The sequence below is a fragment of the Chrysemys picta genome, chromosome 8 (assembly GCF_011386835.1).
Source record: "Chrysemys picta bellii isolate R12L10 chromosome 8, ASM1138683v2, whole genome shotgun sequence".
NCBI lineage: Eukaryota > Metazoa > Chordata > Testudines > Emydidae > Chrysemys > Chrysemys picta.
Window position 1 is genome coordinate 52,255,689 of NC_088798.1, and position 16,578 is coordinate 52,272,266.

Consider the following 16,578-nt stretch of genomic DNA (forward strand, 5'->3'; position numbering starts at 1 on the left):
CCATTGACTGACACTAATTTACACCTGCTGAGGATCTGGCCCTCTTCCCCGCCCCCCCATTAAAATTTGGATTTGACAGCAATTGATTGTGTTCACCAGTAATGATTTCTACTCATCCCGAATGAGAGGATTTTTCAAGCCCTGTTTTAACCAGATACAATGAATATCAAGAGACCTTATATAGAAGAAGAGACCCAAACTACATCACAGATAACAGCAAAAGACATCAATATCTTAAAGGCAACCCTAGCTGACCTTTAGGAATGCAATATAACCAGTCTTACTTGATCACCAGCCACAGCTGATGACTCAGCATCAAATAATCATCATCTAGGGTCAGTAAAAAAAAACCAAAATCTCTCACTCTCCCCTTGGGACAGCATTTCACAATTAGGGAGTTTATTGGGATTTCTGTGCTGTCTTCTGACGCATCCAGCACTGGTCACTGTCAGACAGGTCAGTAGATTAGACAACCACTGGGCCATTCTCTTACATAATTTTCTATGTTCTCAATCTAACTGTCCCTTAGAACATCAGTGGCTTAGCTAGTTGCCAATTCAAACTAGCTTTTTGTATATTAAACATTGGTTAGTTTTTCAACTCAGCCTTGAAAAAGAAATGGAAAATGAAATTATATGTTAATTAGAACTAGGGTTACCATACGTCCAGTTTTTCCTGGACATGTCCGGCTTTTCGGCAATCAAACCCCCGTCCAGGGGGAATTGCCAAAAAGTCGAATATGTCCGGGAAAATGCCGGCCGGGCACTTCCCCTCCTGCGGCTGCTCTGCTCCTCCCCTGACTCTTCGGCTCTGTTTAAGAGCCAAGCTGCCCGAGCGCTATGGGCTTCAGGCAGCCCCCTTGCCTCTGGACCCCTGCCGCCGGCCGGGCACTTCCCCTCCCGGGCTCCGGCGGCGCAGGGTCCGGAGGCATGGGGGCTGCTCGAAGCCGGTAGCGCTCGGGCAGCCCAGCTCTTAAACAGAGCCGAAGAGTCAGGGGAGGAGCAGAGCCGCTGCGGCCAGAAGCTCTGCTCCTCCCCTGACTCTTCTGCTCTGTTTAAGAGCCGAGCGCTACGGGCTTTGGGCAGCCCCCATGCCTCCGGACCCTGCGCCGCCAGAGCCCGGGAGGGGAAGTGCCCGGCCGGGGGCACAGGGTCCGGAGGCATAGGGGCTGCCCGAAGCCCAAGCGCTACCAGCTTCACGGTTTCCCCGGCAGCCTCCAGACCCTGCGCCCCCGGCTGGGCGCTTCCCCTCCCGGGCTCCAGCTGCGCTGGGGAAGCGCCGGTCGGGGGCGCAGGGTCTGGGGACTGCCCGGCAAACCGTGAAGCCGGTAGCGCTCGGGCAGCCCTTTTCGCGTGGCTGGGAGTGGGAGGGAAGAGGGGGCAGAGTTAGGGTGGGGTTGGGACAGGGAAGGGGCGGAGTTGGGGCAGGGCTGGGGGTGGGAAATGGGCGGGAAATTTTATTTGTTAAATATGGTAACCCTATTAGAACTGAATGGCAGTCAGTATTTTGCATCTCTGTGGCCTTCTCTCATCCCACATTCATATAGCATCATCATTTGTTGTAAGTGGACCTATGTGAAAGTTCCAATTTTCAGTAGAGGAGGGATCAAGATGCAAAATTCAGGCATGGTTTAAGCCTGTTTCTAATTTCCACTTTACATTTACTTGTTAAAATTCATTTTACTGCCAACAAAAAAACCTCTCTTTTTTTTTTTAAATCTGTTTTTTCAGATGGCTCAAAATCATAAGAGCTGGGTGAAACCTCAGCTCTCTGCTGAGAAAAACAAACCAACCAAGAACAAAAACAGCCATATGTTCAACTGTCATAATATTTAGTGAATTTGACATTGGGGGACCTAAAACTCCCAACTCTCCAACATTATAGTGGCTATTTTTCGCAATGTCATGGAGCTCAGGAGGGAGATTTATCTAAGGAGCAGGGGACTGAAGTTGTGTCTCTTCGGTTTTATACATGGTTCTAGCTGATTTACTACATGACCCTAAGCAAGCTATTTAACCTTTCTGGGCCTAAACTTACCGCTGTCAAATGAAAATAATGCTCACTTAGTTTATAGGGATTTTGGGAAGCTTAATTAAAGTTTGTAATGCACTTAGGTCTTTTTTGGTCCAAGGATGCCGATGTGCAAAGTATTATAATTTGTCAGACTGGAAAATAGTTAAATTCACTAGCTCATTTCAAATGGGATTACTTGCATGAGTTACTGCTAATCAAAGTGAATAAAGGTTGCAGAATCTGATCATTAATATGTAGTGACATGCACAAGAAGCTATTCAAGAATCTTTGAAATACACTGCCACACAACTGGAAGTAGAACTGAACAGCTGGGTTCTTTCCCATCCTTGCTGCTACAAGTTATTCCCTCTGTGTATTTGTATAAAATTTTTCACTAATGCCATCATTGACTCATGGTTGCAGTGCTTCAGCTCTGACAATAAAAGATAATTGTCCAGTTAAAATAACAGTCCTAGTCCATGTTTTGTCTACAATCACTCTAGAGAAGTGTTAGCAAATTGGTGTCAAAACACTATCAAAAGACATACTAGCGGGGGGTGGGGGAGGACCTTCACCTAATCAGGACTAATAGCTGCAAATGCAAAGATGATTCTCAATATACTCGAGGGGAGAAGAGGAAGAGAAGAGAGGATATTTGAATTATCCAGCAATATAAGAATGATATATATTGAATGGAATAAAATCCTAAAACAACCCCACAAACTGGATTCATGTTTTATACCCGCTGTCTATATGAAGTATGTATGCAGTGTAGTTGTAACTGTGTTGGTCCCAGGATATTAGAGGGACAAGGTGGGGGCAATAGAAGAATTCTATGTGTCTTGAAAGCTTGTCTCTCATACCCATAGAAATTGGTCCAATAAAATATATTACCTCACCCTCCTTGTCTCTCTATGTAAAGTATGAACATTACTTCAAATATTCATTTATGCAAATGCCGACAATTTATAGAACTCTAACACTGCAAGTGCCTCAAAAGCCATAAATGGTTCATAACTAAGGCTGTGTCAACACTAGAACTTTTGTCGGTATAATTTGTGTCACTCAGGGGTGTGAAAAATCACCCCTCAGAACGACATAAGTTACACTGACAGAAGCACCAGGGTGAACAGCACTATGTCAGCAGGAGGTGCTCTCTTGCCAACATAGCTACTGCCGCTCGTTGCGGGTGGTTTAATTATGCCAATGGGAGAGCTCTCTCCCATTGGTGCAGAGCAGCAATGCAGGAGGTCTTACAGCGACATAACTGCATCGGTACAGTCGTGCCGCTGTAAGATCTCTAGTGTAGACATGGCTTAACTCTTGTATACAATCCCATTTCAGATATGCTGCCAGGAAACATGCAGGGATAAACACCAGGACAGAATGACATAGTTAAATTAAAAAGGTTTCAAATAAGAAGCCATCCTTTCCAACAAAATATTCTCAGTTCTACTAGGACCACGTAGAAGTAAATTGCTAAGCAACAGCAACTGATTTACATAGGGATCCAAACAGTTGCAAATCAGGTTCAAAGTCCTAGTTCCATTGATATCCTATGTAAATCAGTGCCATAAGCCATACAATGTTTTTATGTCTCTGTGCAACAAGTGCCCATGAGCTTGATCCCAAGCTCACTGAAATCAATGGAAAGACTCTGACTTCAGTGGGCTTTGGATCAAGCCACATGGACAATTCTTCTATTTCCACTCACCTTGACCCTCTAATGTCCTGGGACCAACACAGTTACAACTACACTGCATACATACTTCATATAGACAGATTGACATTAGGTAAAAGTTAGGTGCTGGAGGACATAAAAAAAAAGTTAAATGGAGGCTGCACTTTGCAAATATATTATGTAGCAAGGTTTATGCTAACAAGGAGCTTATGTATTGCCGTGGCTGGGGATGTTACTATGCAACATGTATTCTTTTGCTAAACTTTGTGCTTTTAGAATTGTAAGGCAAACATTTTAATAAATAGACTATTCACAAAATAACACTGAAGAAGTGTATCAGGCAGGTAGAAAGATGTATTTTACTTCGTTGTTCTCTCCTTGTCATTTGCCATTATCAGCACTAGCCTCTGCTAGAGAAGAGAATGCACTTCAATGGACACATTTTCAAAGAGACTTCTGGTCAGAAGCCTATGTTAAATTAACTCTGAGCTCTCCGTCCACTTCCTGGTGAAAATGCCAAAAGGGTCCAAAGTCACCACCATAAGTGCCAATATTTTGGCAGTCTCAGCAGAAAGACAAAATCCTGTATAGATTAGGGATAAGATATGGGGTCTGATCAGCCATCTAATACACAGCAATAGTCCCTTCAAGTAAGGGTAATTGATGAGGCCCCATGGGAGAAACCACTGGACCTTTGCTACATCCATTCTTTTGATAGAGGACTTCAAACTCAATGGTTTTCAACGTGGTATGTCACATGCCCCAAACTTTTTTTGTTAATTGTACTAATTATATTGACTTTCACACTCCACAGAACAGTTATCTGCGGTATTCTACCCACAAGCAACTGATTACTTTGATGTACCTTGTCTTTTTACCCCTTACTAGATAACAGAGATCCTTTAGCTAATAGGTAGCAAGAATTAAGTGAGTCCTTGGGTTCCATTACCAAACCAATCAATGATCTCAATTTAATTCACCTCTGTGCCTTGGTTTACCTGCTTTATTGGTGGCTATAGTAATACTTTACTACTAGTAGGTGTTATGAGGCTTGTTTATAAAGTGCTTTGAGATCCTTCATTGAAAGGTTCTATACGTGCAAAGTACCATAATGGAAATGGCTTAAAGTGAACTGCTACTTGTAAGTAAAGCAAATGTGACAAGAGGGATCCTTCGTACATAATTTAGTTCAGTGGGCCTGTCTTTTGTGTGTATTCTCTGATTCCACTTACTGTACTTTGTTTGGTTATGGTCCCTGTTTATCCTTCTGTTTGACTCTGGGGAATTCATAGTGTATTTGTGACATCACTGTCTGTTGTCATGGAGATTAATGTGGTGTCACATTCTTCATCTTTATATTGCTACCAGATCAATATTTTTGGTAATCAGAAACAGTTGTAAGAAAAATGCTAAGAAATGCAACAAATATCAGGTAAGATTACATACTTGCCTGCAAAACAATTGTTTCAGATTTTGGGGACTGAAGGGGGTTCGGCCGGGGCTCGTCCACCTCTGGGGCGGCGGGGAACCAGACCGCCTCGCTACTTAGGTCAGGTGAGATGGGGAATTAGCCTGGCTGTGCAGCAAACAGTCAGTAGCTCAGGCCCTCAGGCAGGGGCTGAGCAAACAGTTCAGTGACAGGCCCAGGCCTTAGGTCAGGGTGGGGCAGTAGAGACTCTGTGGCTCAGGCGCTCAGACAGGGGCTGAGCAAACAAACAAGTTTAGGAAGCCCAGGTCCTGGCTCCGAAGGACCTGGGAGAGGGGGAGACTGCCACCCAGATGTTGGGTGGCAGGGGGGACGCAGGCTCTCCCACTCCACTGCGTCCCAGCCCGGGGCCCTAGCAGCGGCAGAAGACCCGCTGCTTTGTCAGTGGGGATCCTGACCGCAACACACTGACATCGGCTCTGGGTGTGCTGCATCCAGGGCAGGCTCTAGGCACCAGCAAAACAAGCTGGTGCTTGGGGCAGCACATTTTTAGGGGCGGCATTCTGGCGTGGGCCATGCCGCCCCTAAAAATGTGCCCCGGCTGCCCTAACTCACCTCCGCTGCTGCCGCTCGCGCGACGCTTCTCAAACCCGGGAGGGAGGGGGAGATCCCGAGCAGCCGCGGCGCGCGAAACAGCTGATTCGCGCGCCGCGGCCTTCCCTCCCGGGTTTGAAAGCCTGGGAGAGAGGGGGAGCAGCGGCGCGTGAATCAGCTGCTTTGCGCGCCGCGGCCGCTTGGGATCTCCCCCTCCCTCCCGGGTTTGAGAGCCTGGGAGGGAGGGGGAGACCCTGAGTGGCCACGGCACACGTGCTGCTTCTCCCTCTCCCTCCCTCCCTCCCTCCCTCCTAGGCTTGAGAGCCTGGGGGGAGGAGACAGGTCTGGGGATTTGGGGAAGGGGCAGAGTTGAGGCGGGGCCGGGGGTGGGGTAAGAAAAAAACGGGGGGGGGGGAGGGCCAAAATTGTTTTCGCTTGGGGCGGCAAAAATCCTAGAGCTACTTCCTATCTCCCCCTCTAGAGGTATCTGCGTCTGGATGGAGTCTTCCAAGGAATCAAGCACCATGGGCTCCTCTGGGTACCCGGCGAGCGATAGGCTTGGCAGCTTCTCTGGGTACCTTGCCACAGGCAGGCTTACAGCTTCTCTGGGGTCTGGTCAGCGTCTGGCCAGTCCTTGGGTAGGCCACAAACTGCAGGAGTCTCCCTACTGGGGGCTAGGTTAGGGTTACCATTCGTCCGGATTTACCCGGACATGTCCTCCTTTTTGTGTTAAAAATAGCGTCCGGGGGGGCATTTGTAAATCACTCAAAATGTCCGGGATTTCCCCCCCATGCAGAGCGAGGCGCGGCTGGGAGGACTGCAGGAAAGTCAGCCTCTCGCATGGGGCTCTGGCAGCCAGAGCCCTTCGCCCTGCAGCTTGCCGGGCTGGACTCCGGAGCAGCTGTAGAGCTCCTCCTCCTCCCCCCTCCCTCCCTGCGTTCTGAGCCGGCCGGCCTGCCGGGCCATTTGCATCGGGCCTTGGCAGCTCCTCCTCCCCTGCTGCCCAGCGCCCCACTCCGGCAGCACTGTGCAGGGGCAGGGACCGGGTTGTGTGTTGTGCTGGGGAGCGCAGCCACGTGTCCGGCTCCGCACAGAGCCCAACACCATGTTCTGAGCAGCGGGGTAAGGGGTCAGGGGGCAGGAGAAGGGGCAGGGAGGTTCTGGAGGGGGCAGTCAAGAGACGGGGGGGGTCGGGAGTTTTGGGGGGGGCTTTTTGGGGGGGGTGGAGAAGGTTTTGGGCAATCAGGGTACACGTAGGGAGTAGGGTCCTGGGGGGCAGTTGGGGGGGGTCTTAGGAGGGGGCAGTTAGGGGACAAGGAACAGGGAGGCTTAGGTAGGGGGTGCGGTTCTGGAGGGCAGTTAGGAGCAGGGGTCCCAGGAGGGGGCAGTCAGGGGACAAGGAGCGGGGGGGTGGGGGGTTGGGAGTTCTGGGGGGGGGCTGTCAGGGGGCAGGGGTGGGGAGAGGAATCGGAGCAGTCAGGGGACAGGGAGCAGAGGGGTTTAGATGGGTTGGGAGTTCTGGGGGGGCTGTCAGGGGGTGGGGAGTGGTTGGATGGGGCGTGGGAGTCCCAGAGGTCTGTCTGGGGGTGGGGGTGTGGATAAGGGTTGGGGCAGTCAGGGGACAAGAGGCAGGGAGGCTTAGGTAGGGGGTGGAGTCCTGGGGGGGCAGTTAGGGGCAGGGGTCCCAGGAGGGGGCAGTCAGGGGACAAGGAACGGGGGGAGGATTGGGGGTTCTGAGGGGGGCGGGAAGTGGGAGGGGCAGGGGCGGGGCTCCTCCCGTCCTCTTTTTTGCTTGCTGAAATATGGTAACCCTAGGCTAGGCCACAGGCGTCTGGCTTCTCCGGCAGCCAGGCCTCTAGTGAGTTCTGAGGTTGGGCTTTTGTACTTCCTGTCCTGTGCTCTGACCTCTGGGGGGGCGGGCACAAGCTTCACTGGCTCCGCCCACTCTGGCATCCGGAGGGGCTCGTCCCTCTCCAGCGCAGCGGGGAACCAGACCGCCTCGCTACGGGGACCCTTGGGCCTTTATGTTTATTAAAAATGATTCTTCCAAACAAAACAAGCCCATCCTTTGAGGCATCTCTATTTTGGAAGAATTCTATTTTAAGTACAAAAATATGGAAATAAGTCCAACCCTGACATTTGACTGGTAATAAACCAATGGGACTCGTTAAAAATTACACAACGTATTTCATGTGCTGCCTCCAAAAAATTAGCAAATCCTTCCAATTTGGGAACTTAGAGAATTATTGTGTTTTCATTAGAAAATGTGAGGAAAAAATGTTTCTGAACTAGTTAGCACTCGCCATCACTTAAAACACTGAATCAGATTATGCGCTGACATACATGAGATAAATTCTACACTGAAATACACGTTAACTGTAATGGAGATGACAGAGTTGTATTTATGCCCCATTATATGTATTTGAAGTAGTAACTGGAATCTATGGAACAAAACAGAGGCTACATCATTTCATACAGAATAGACAATTCAATTACCAGCTGTAATACCTACAAGCAGCAAAGGGAATAGAACTTAGCGGGCCACAGCCTGACTCCTGCTAAATTTGCTTTCACCACACCACACTGCTTTCACAGCATGAGGGGTATGCTGGAAAACGGGGAATGGCCAGGGCGTTGCTGCACTAGTGAACCCCTGGCTGTTGGAACAGCACTCTTGAATGCAGTTACTGCCTAATGTAACTTAGAGTAGCCCGAAGGTTGCTCAAAGTTCAGCTGGGGGCTGAATCAGCGCCCAACCTATCCTAAGATCAGGGATCCACATAACTTGAGCCATTTTTGAAATATCAAAAATTTTGGTTTAGACTCTACAGGGAAAATGTGTATTTGTATAATGCAAGTGACTTTTACTCAGTTTTATTCAAAAAGCACCACCGCACCCAAAAAATCATGTTGGGGCTAAGATCAAGCATGCAACATTCCAGCCAAAACAAAATTACTTTGAGAAAGTTATGAAAATTTTCAGATTGGTTAGAATGTGGGTTAGAACTCCGCAATATGAATGGTGTGGAGAAAGTGAACAGGGATGTGTTATTCACTCCTTTACATGACAGAAGAACCAGGGGTCACCCAATGAAATTAATAGGCAGTAGGTTTAAAACAAACATAAGGAAATACTTCAGACAGTGCACAGTCAACCTGTAAAACTGGATTAGGGTTGCCAGCTTTGGTTGGACATAGTTCTGGAAGTTTCATTACAAAACATAATCTTTACTTAAAGATTAATCTTTTATTCCAGGACAATCCTGGAGGGTTGGCAACTCTAAACTCATTGCCAGGTAAGGTAGTGAAGTATAACTGGGTTCAAAAAAGAAGTAAATCAGTTTGTGGAGGATAGGTCCATCGGTGGCTATTAGCCAAGATGATATGGGACGCCAGGCACTGGGTGTCCCTAAACCTCAAAGTGCCAAAAGCATCTGGCACTGGCCAATGTCAGAGACAGGATACTGGGCTACGTGGACCTTTAGTCTGATGCAGTATGGCCATTCTTATGAATCATTTCAATGCAACATATAAACTGCAGTTCTGGAGCCTGATCATTCCATTAGTTGTGCATGTAAGTCACACTGAAGCCTTAGTTGTAGTGACACATCTTACAAAGCCAGACAATCCCCTCCCATGGGGAAAAGAAACATGGGAGACTACAGCTTGTTCACAGAATCAACAGTTGTCAACCATATGCATTTATTGATACATCATCCCCCCAGTGGGAGACAGATCTGTAGGATCTCAAAACCACAGCGGATGACAAGTTATGCCCTCAGCCACCTGGAACTGCAAAATTCAGAGGGAAATCCATGGAGCCAGAGACCCAGACCTCACATCACTGCTCTCCCTCTGACCACATGGTTGCTTTAGGAGATGTGTGGCAAGAGTTACTCATGCCTTCCATCCTAGCCCTTGGAACAGAAATGCTTGTACAAACTGTACTTCAGAAATCTCTGTGCACTTTGCCCAGAGTCAAAAATGGAGTTTTCAATATGAACATTAGAGACAGCAAATTAAGTAGCTCTGTAGCAAAAGAGCAAGTTTGATCAGCTCCTTCATTGTATAAAATGAATATTTCCCTACTCCCCATTAATACGGTATTTATTCACTTCCACAAAAATCGTCCTATTCCATACAGTATTGGGAGCAGGGAGTGCTGGGATAGCTTCGTGCCCTCTTCACTGCTGCCTCTGATTCTCTAGGCTTTGTGACACACACACACTGCTGGAGACTGGTAGAGCTCAGAAATTCATAAGAACATAAGAATGTAACAGCCATACTGGGTCAGACCAAAGGTCCATCTAGCCCAGTATCCTGTCTGCCAACAGTGGCCAATTGCCAGGTGCCCCAGAGAGAATGAACAGAACAGGTAATCATCAAGTGATCCATCCCCTGTTGTTCATTCTCAGCCTCTGGAAAACAGAGGCTAGGGACAACATCCCTACCCATCCTGGCTAATAGCCATTGATGGACCTATCCTCCATGAATTTATCTAGCTCTTTTTTGAACCCTGTTATATTCTTGGCCTTCACAACATCATCTGGCAAAGAGTTCCACAGATAGACTGTGCGTTGTGTGAAGAAATACTTCCTTTTGTTTGTTTTAAACCTGCTGCCTATTAACTTAATTTGGTGATCCCTAGTTCTTGTGTTATGAGAAGGGATAAATAGCACTTCCTTATTTACTTTCTCCACACAAGTCATGATTTTAGAGACCTCAATCATATCCCTCCCACCCCCCATCATCTCTTTTCCAAGCTGAAAAGTCCAAGTCTTATTAATCTCTCCTCATACGGAAGCCGTTCCATACCCCTAATCATTTTTGTTGCCCTTTTCTGAACCTTTTCCAATTCCAATATATCTTTTTTGAGATGGGGCAACCACATGTGCACACAGTATTCAAGATATGGGCATACCATGGATTTATATGGAGGCAAAATATGATATTTTCTGTCTTATTATCTATCCCTTTCTTAATGATTCCCAACATTCTGTCTGCTTTTTTGACTGCTGCTGCACATTGAGTCAAAAAAGTGAACAGAATGTTCTTTGAGGTATACAGCAAATGAAAGCCCTCAGGGAAGTCTGAATATCGGAGCTTTGAAGAAATTAGAGTTTTGTTGAAAACACTCCTTTCCTGCACCAAGTTGTTGTAACTCCCAGAGCAATGGTGGGCTCATCCCTCACTAAATTACTAATTACTAAGCCAAGTTTTAGAATTCGTTTTTCAGACTGGTAAGAAAAGAATAAGGCTATATCACTGAGAGATAGGAAATACACACTAGATAAAATTCATCCCCTCCTATAAAGTCAAGGTGTTATTCAAAGCCTGTTGAAATCAATGCGAGTCTTTCCATTTACTTCAATGGGCTTTCAAACTAGACCCCTAGTCACCCTGAAAGGGGATGTTACAGAGTAAAACAACTGGAGTCCAATTCAGCAGGACACATAAGGCCACGTCTAACTTTAAATGCTCTAATAAATTTGTTAGTCTCTAAGGTGCCACAAGTACTCCTGTTCTTTTTAAATCCATGAGTAGCCCCGTTGGCTTCAATGGCACTGCTCATGTGCTTGAAGTTAGGCATGTGCTTATGTGCCTCACTGAACTGTGGCACTGGAAATAAAGTATCAGAGGGGTAGCCGTGTTAGTCTGAATCTGTAAAAAGCAACAGAGGGTCCTGTGGCACCTTTGAGACTAACAGAAGTACTGGGAGCATAAGCTTTCGTGGGTAAGAACCTCACTTCTTGCATCTGAAGAAGTGAGGTTCTTACCCACGAAAGCTTATGCTCCCAGTACTTCTGTTAGTCTCAAAGGTGCCACAGGACCCTCTGTTGCTTTTTACTGGAAATAAATAAATTCATGGGGAATAAATAATACAGGGGACCCCAAAACTGCAATTATTTTAGTGCTTAAATCATATGTGGACTGGTAAACACCTATATCTTTGCAATTCAATTATCTTTTGGAAGTACCATTGGAATATGGACCTTCCTATCTGTCTGATGTGGAAGTTTGTCTTGGCTCCCTTGATACTGTTCCCACATGCACCTCCATCTGTTTGCCCCTCTCCTTTTCCAATGTGGATGTATATCTGAACGGTTGCCACACAGCCTGAACATAGTGAAGTCAATTCAGATTTACTCAGGCCAGGGCATTTAGACTTTCCCCAAAATTATATACAGCTGGAAACTCACCACCACATTGTAACAGATCTTTCACACTCCAGCACTGCTGGGGAGGTAGTACAGGGGACATACTCTCCATGAAGGTTCCACAAAGCCTGCTCATTGCCTTTGGGGACCATACAGGGGTGTTTCCCAGAAGCTTCAGAGCTGGTAGACAGGCCCTATGCTACCTCATACCCAGCCCCCAATGTATGCACCTGCCACAGGCAGGAAGTAATGTCTTTTTCAAGCTGATTTTTGGTGGCACTCATACTGCCCGGGTCCTGGCCACCGGTCCGAGGGGCTCTGCATTTTAATTTAATTTTAAATGAAGCTTCTTAAACATTTTAAAAACCTTATTTACTTTACATACAACAATAGTTTAGTTATATATTATAGACTTCTAGAAAGAGACCTTCTAAAAACTTTAAAATGTATTACTGGCATGCGAAACCTTAAATTAGAGTGAATAAATGAAGACTTGGCACACCACTTCTGAAAGGCTGCCGACCCCTGAGCTATACCATGCCAGATGAAAGAGGTTGTGGTAGGGAGATTTTTAGAGAGAAAAATTATAGTTGCACATATCATTTTTGTCTAAAAATCGCCTCTCTAAATACCACATGGGGAGAGTAAAGATTAAGCCTAAAATTGGGGGAAGAAAATAGGCACACAAGCCCCTAGTGGGCCCAGCTTATTCTCCATAGAGTCCTTCATCAGTACAAAGAGATTGACTCCTCACACCAATCAACACTGGATCATTGACACTGATGAACAGCCCTCTGTGTCCTTGGTGAGGTAGAATGAATGAATGGAGATATCCTATCTCCTACAACTGGAAGGGACCTTAAAAGGCCATTGAGTCCAGCCCCCTACCTTCATTAGCAGGGCCAAGTACTGATTTTGCCCCAGATCCCTAAGTTAGGGTTACCATATTTAAAAAATAAAAAAAGAGGACACTCCACGGGCCCTAGCCCCACCCCTTTCCCACCCCTGGCCCCACCCCAATTCCGCACTTTTCCCACCCCTTCCCCAAAAGTCCCCGCCCTAACTCCCCCTCCTCCCTCCCAGCCACGCGAAAAGGGCTGCCCGAGCGCTACCGGCTTTACGGTTTGCCAAGCAGCCTCCAGACCCTGCGCCCCCGGCCGGCGCTTCCCCAGCGCAGCTGGAGCCCGGGAGGGGAAGCGCCCAGCTTGGGGCGCAGGGTCTGGAGGCTGCCCGGCAAACCATGAAGCCAGTAGCACTCGGGCTTCGGGCAGCCCCTATGCCTCCGGACCCTGCGCCCCCGGCCGGGCACTTCTCCTCCCCGGCTCCAGCTGCTCTGCTCCGGCAGCGCAGGGTCCAGAGGCACGGGGGCTGCCCGAAGCCGGTAGCGCTGGCTCGGGCAGCTTGGCTCTTAAACAGAGCCGAAGTCTGAGTCCGGGGAGGAGCAGAGCAGCCGCGGGAGAGGAAGTGCCCGGCCGGTATTTTTCCCGGACATGTTCGGCTTTTTGGCAATTCCCCCCCCGGACGCATGGTAACCCTACCCTAAGTGGCCCCCTCAAGGATTGAACTCATAACCATGGGTTTAATAGGCCAATGCTCAAACCACTGAGCTATCCCACTCCTAGGCAGACACTACTGCCCCAAAAATATTCTAGGGGGCCCCTGCCATTGCAGAGATGGAAGCTTTGTCTGAACTAGCCTGATCCTCAGTGAGGACTAAGCCCATAGCAAGTTTCAGATCCCAGTCTTTTGTTGTTTTTAAATGCACTAGCCCAGTCTATGGTTAGAATTATTAATTATTAGTAAATAGAAAAAGCGTGCAGGAAGGGGTTCACACTCTCAGAGCTCAAACAGCTGAAGGGATTTCACTCAAAACTTTTCAGACATATAAAACAACTTCTGACATTTATAACCACACACCCCTAACAAGTGAAATATTGAGGAATATACAACCATCTGAAAAATAGGGAAGCAAAATGGATACAGTTTTGTGACCTCTGCTCTAATGTGCATCAATAGATGACCATTATAAATCAATAGCAACATTAGTAGATTTTTACATCTCTGTGTATGTGTACACACACATACATACATTATATATATATATATACACACACACACACACACACACACACACACACACGTGCACACAGAGAAAACAGGTCCACCACAGGAAGTTTGAAAACTATTGCTTAACCATTTCGCATATTACGTCTCTATATATTTCACAATGGGTTGCTTCATTAATCATTATTTAACTATTAGTAAGCTGGAGGGAACGATTTACAGCAAGCCTAAAAAAGAACACAGAAATGGTGAAGTCATTCTTTGAGAGAGCGGATTTAGCCATCTTTGACCTACAAGGCCAACCTTGACAGACAAGTCTGTGACCCCAGGGCTTGAAATTTTATGGTGGACAGGAGACTTTATTTAACATTCTTAAAGCTTTCTGTTTTGATTTGCTGTGAGGATTGTTGTGTATTTATGCCATGTTCATTTAAAATGTATCTTATAAGCACTCTATCTCAAAACAGATTACCACTTTAGAGTATAAGGATTTGTCTACACAGAGAAATTAATCCAGATTAAGATAGGATGTGAATTTAAAGTATATTAAATATTCCTGATCAATGCCCTGTGTGGCCACTCTTATTCTGGAATAAAAGTGCTTTATTCCAAATTTATTCCAAATTAAGATATTTCAGAATAAGGCACTCTGATTCCAGAATAAGAGCATCCAAACAGGGAGTTGATCAAGAATAGCTATTTTGGAATAACTCCCACTGTAGATAAAACCAAAGAGAACAGTAAATGTCCTTCCAGAATTATTCACCTTTTCCTTCCCATTGTTAAAATGCAATTTTACTTAAGTAGTAGTGTCTCTCTTTTTCTGAATAAAATATTCTGATTAAAGTAAAATATTAAAGTATTTTATCCATAGCAGTGTAAGAGATCAAAAGGTCCATTACAATGGCCTAGAACAGTGGTTCTCAAACTTCTGCATTGGTGACCCCTTTCACACAGCAAGTCTGAGTGCAACCCCTCCTTATAAATTAAAAACACATTTTTAATATTAAATGCTATTATAAATGATGGAGGAGAAGTGGGGTTTGAGGGTGGAGGCTGATGGCTCTCAACCCTGCATGTAATAACCTTGTGACCCCCTGAGGGGTCACGACCCCCAGTTTGAGAACGCCTAGCCTAGAATATACATTTTTTGTAGGTCACCAGTAGTTTTATCAAGAGGTAGAAGCAGCAATAAACCAAGTTTGGTACACAATATGTCAGGGTCACAGATAAACAGTGCAGAATGGAACGCACAGCAAAAAAAAGGGGGGGAGAGTAGGTGTGGAGAGGGTGTTCCTAAATGTCTGCAGCTAGCAACAATTCTAAATGCTCCCATATATATTTTTTGATTTTTTATGCCATCTTTCCCAGGGCCACAAAGCAATCACAAAGTTTAGACATTGTTGTGATTTGTTTTCCAGCACTTGTTAGTGTTAGACATGTCAACTTAGAGACTGATACCTCACAGGCTGTACATATAGGATGAGATTTTGTTAACATAAATAAATCTATATTTACAAGTAATTGTTAGTGCCTCCTCCATCAATACACATTTAAACTTTCACCCTGGCTCAAAAGCACAGAGGTAACTTTCACAGTTTAGGTTTCCTTCTCTGGTAGTGTAGTTGCTCTTGGAATTGGTCCCTAGCAATGATTTGCGGGGAGAAAGAAAATAAAGCCATCCTGCTACAAACTATAGGAAAGAAAATTTCTCTGATAAGGGGATTAGTCCCAGCCTGAAGGATTAGGAATCATGGGATCAGCAACCCACTGAGTTACATGATCACGTGGAAACACATTAAAGTATCCTTATGTTTTAAAAGTTTTCCTTCATGCTCACGATCTGACACTCCTTTCTGGGTTCAGTTTTGTTTTAATATGGCAAAACAAGTATTTTTAGTATTAAAAATCGCTTGTACTGCTTACTCGTTTCAAGTTGTAACAAGTACACTTTAAAACTAGATCAAAATGATCACATCTGTTAACTCCCCCCTCTGGCTAAGCTAATTTTTTCCCTTGGTAACCTGACAAAATAAGTAGCAGTTTAAAACAAAATTAAGAAAAACAGACCAAGAATTAGTTGTATTGCTTACAGTTTCAATGCTACATCAGACCCCTCTGGGCTTGTACATCCCTCTTGCTTTCTAGGCAGGATCCTTTTTTTCATTGCTTGGATAGAGAAGTTTTCATTCGTAATAAATGGGTGGAGCTGAAGTGTCAGCTGATCTAGTACAGCTGTCTCTCTGTTAAGGTGGTACTGAGATGTAAGAGCACTTTGTAGTAATACTGATGAACATTGTTTGATACTTTGCATGGAGAAAAATTGCAAGGAGTGAAAGCACAGAGAATCAGACATCTCAGCACCAAGGACAAACTTTGGTGATCAACAGTATGACAGAGTTATCATATTTAACAATTACCAAGTGATAACTTCTTAATATACATATGCAAACAGCTAAAAAAAAAAACTTTGGTGATTGATGGGCATGATCTGAGGTGAAGGCCTTTCAGAAGAAAGAACAAGGAGCTGAAGTTTGTAAGACAGTCTTAAGGAAATGCTGTCAAATACAAAACAAGTGCCTCAAACTCTGGGGATATTGCCTCATTTCTTATGGAAAGAGTATTTGCAAGTGATAATTTGC

General features: G+C 45.7%; 1 protein-coding gene across 6 annotated transcripts in view; it reads right to left on the reverse strand.

Moving 5' to 3' along the window:
- PLA2G4A (phospholipase A2 group IVA) overlaps positions 1 to 16,158 on the reverse strand; it is a 151,864-nt gene extending 135,706 nt beyond the window's left edge. For 2 of the 6 annotated variants that reach the window (XM_065554454.1, XM_065554450.1), the window contains exon 1: positions 16,030 to 16,158. The gene's annotated coding sequence lies outside the window, so the exon portion shown is untranslated. The other 4 variants (XM_065554451.1, XM_065554453.1, XM_065554455.1 and 1 more) reach the window with 4 other exon arrangements.
- Between the last annotated feature and the right edge of the window lie 420 nt (positions 16,159 to 16,578).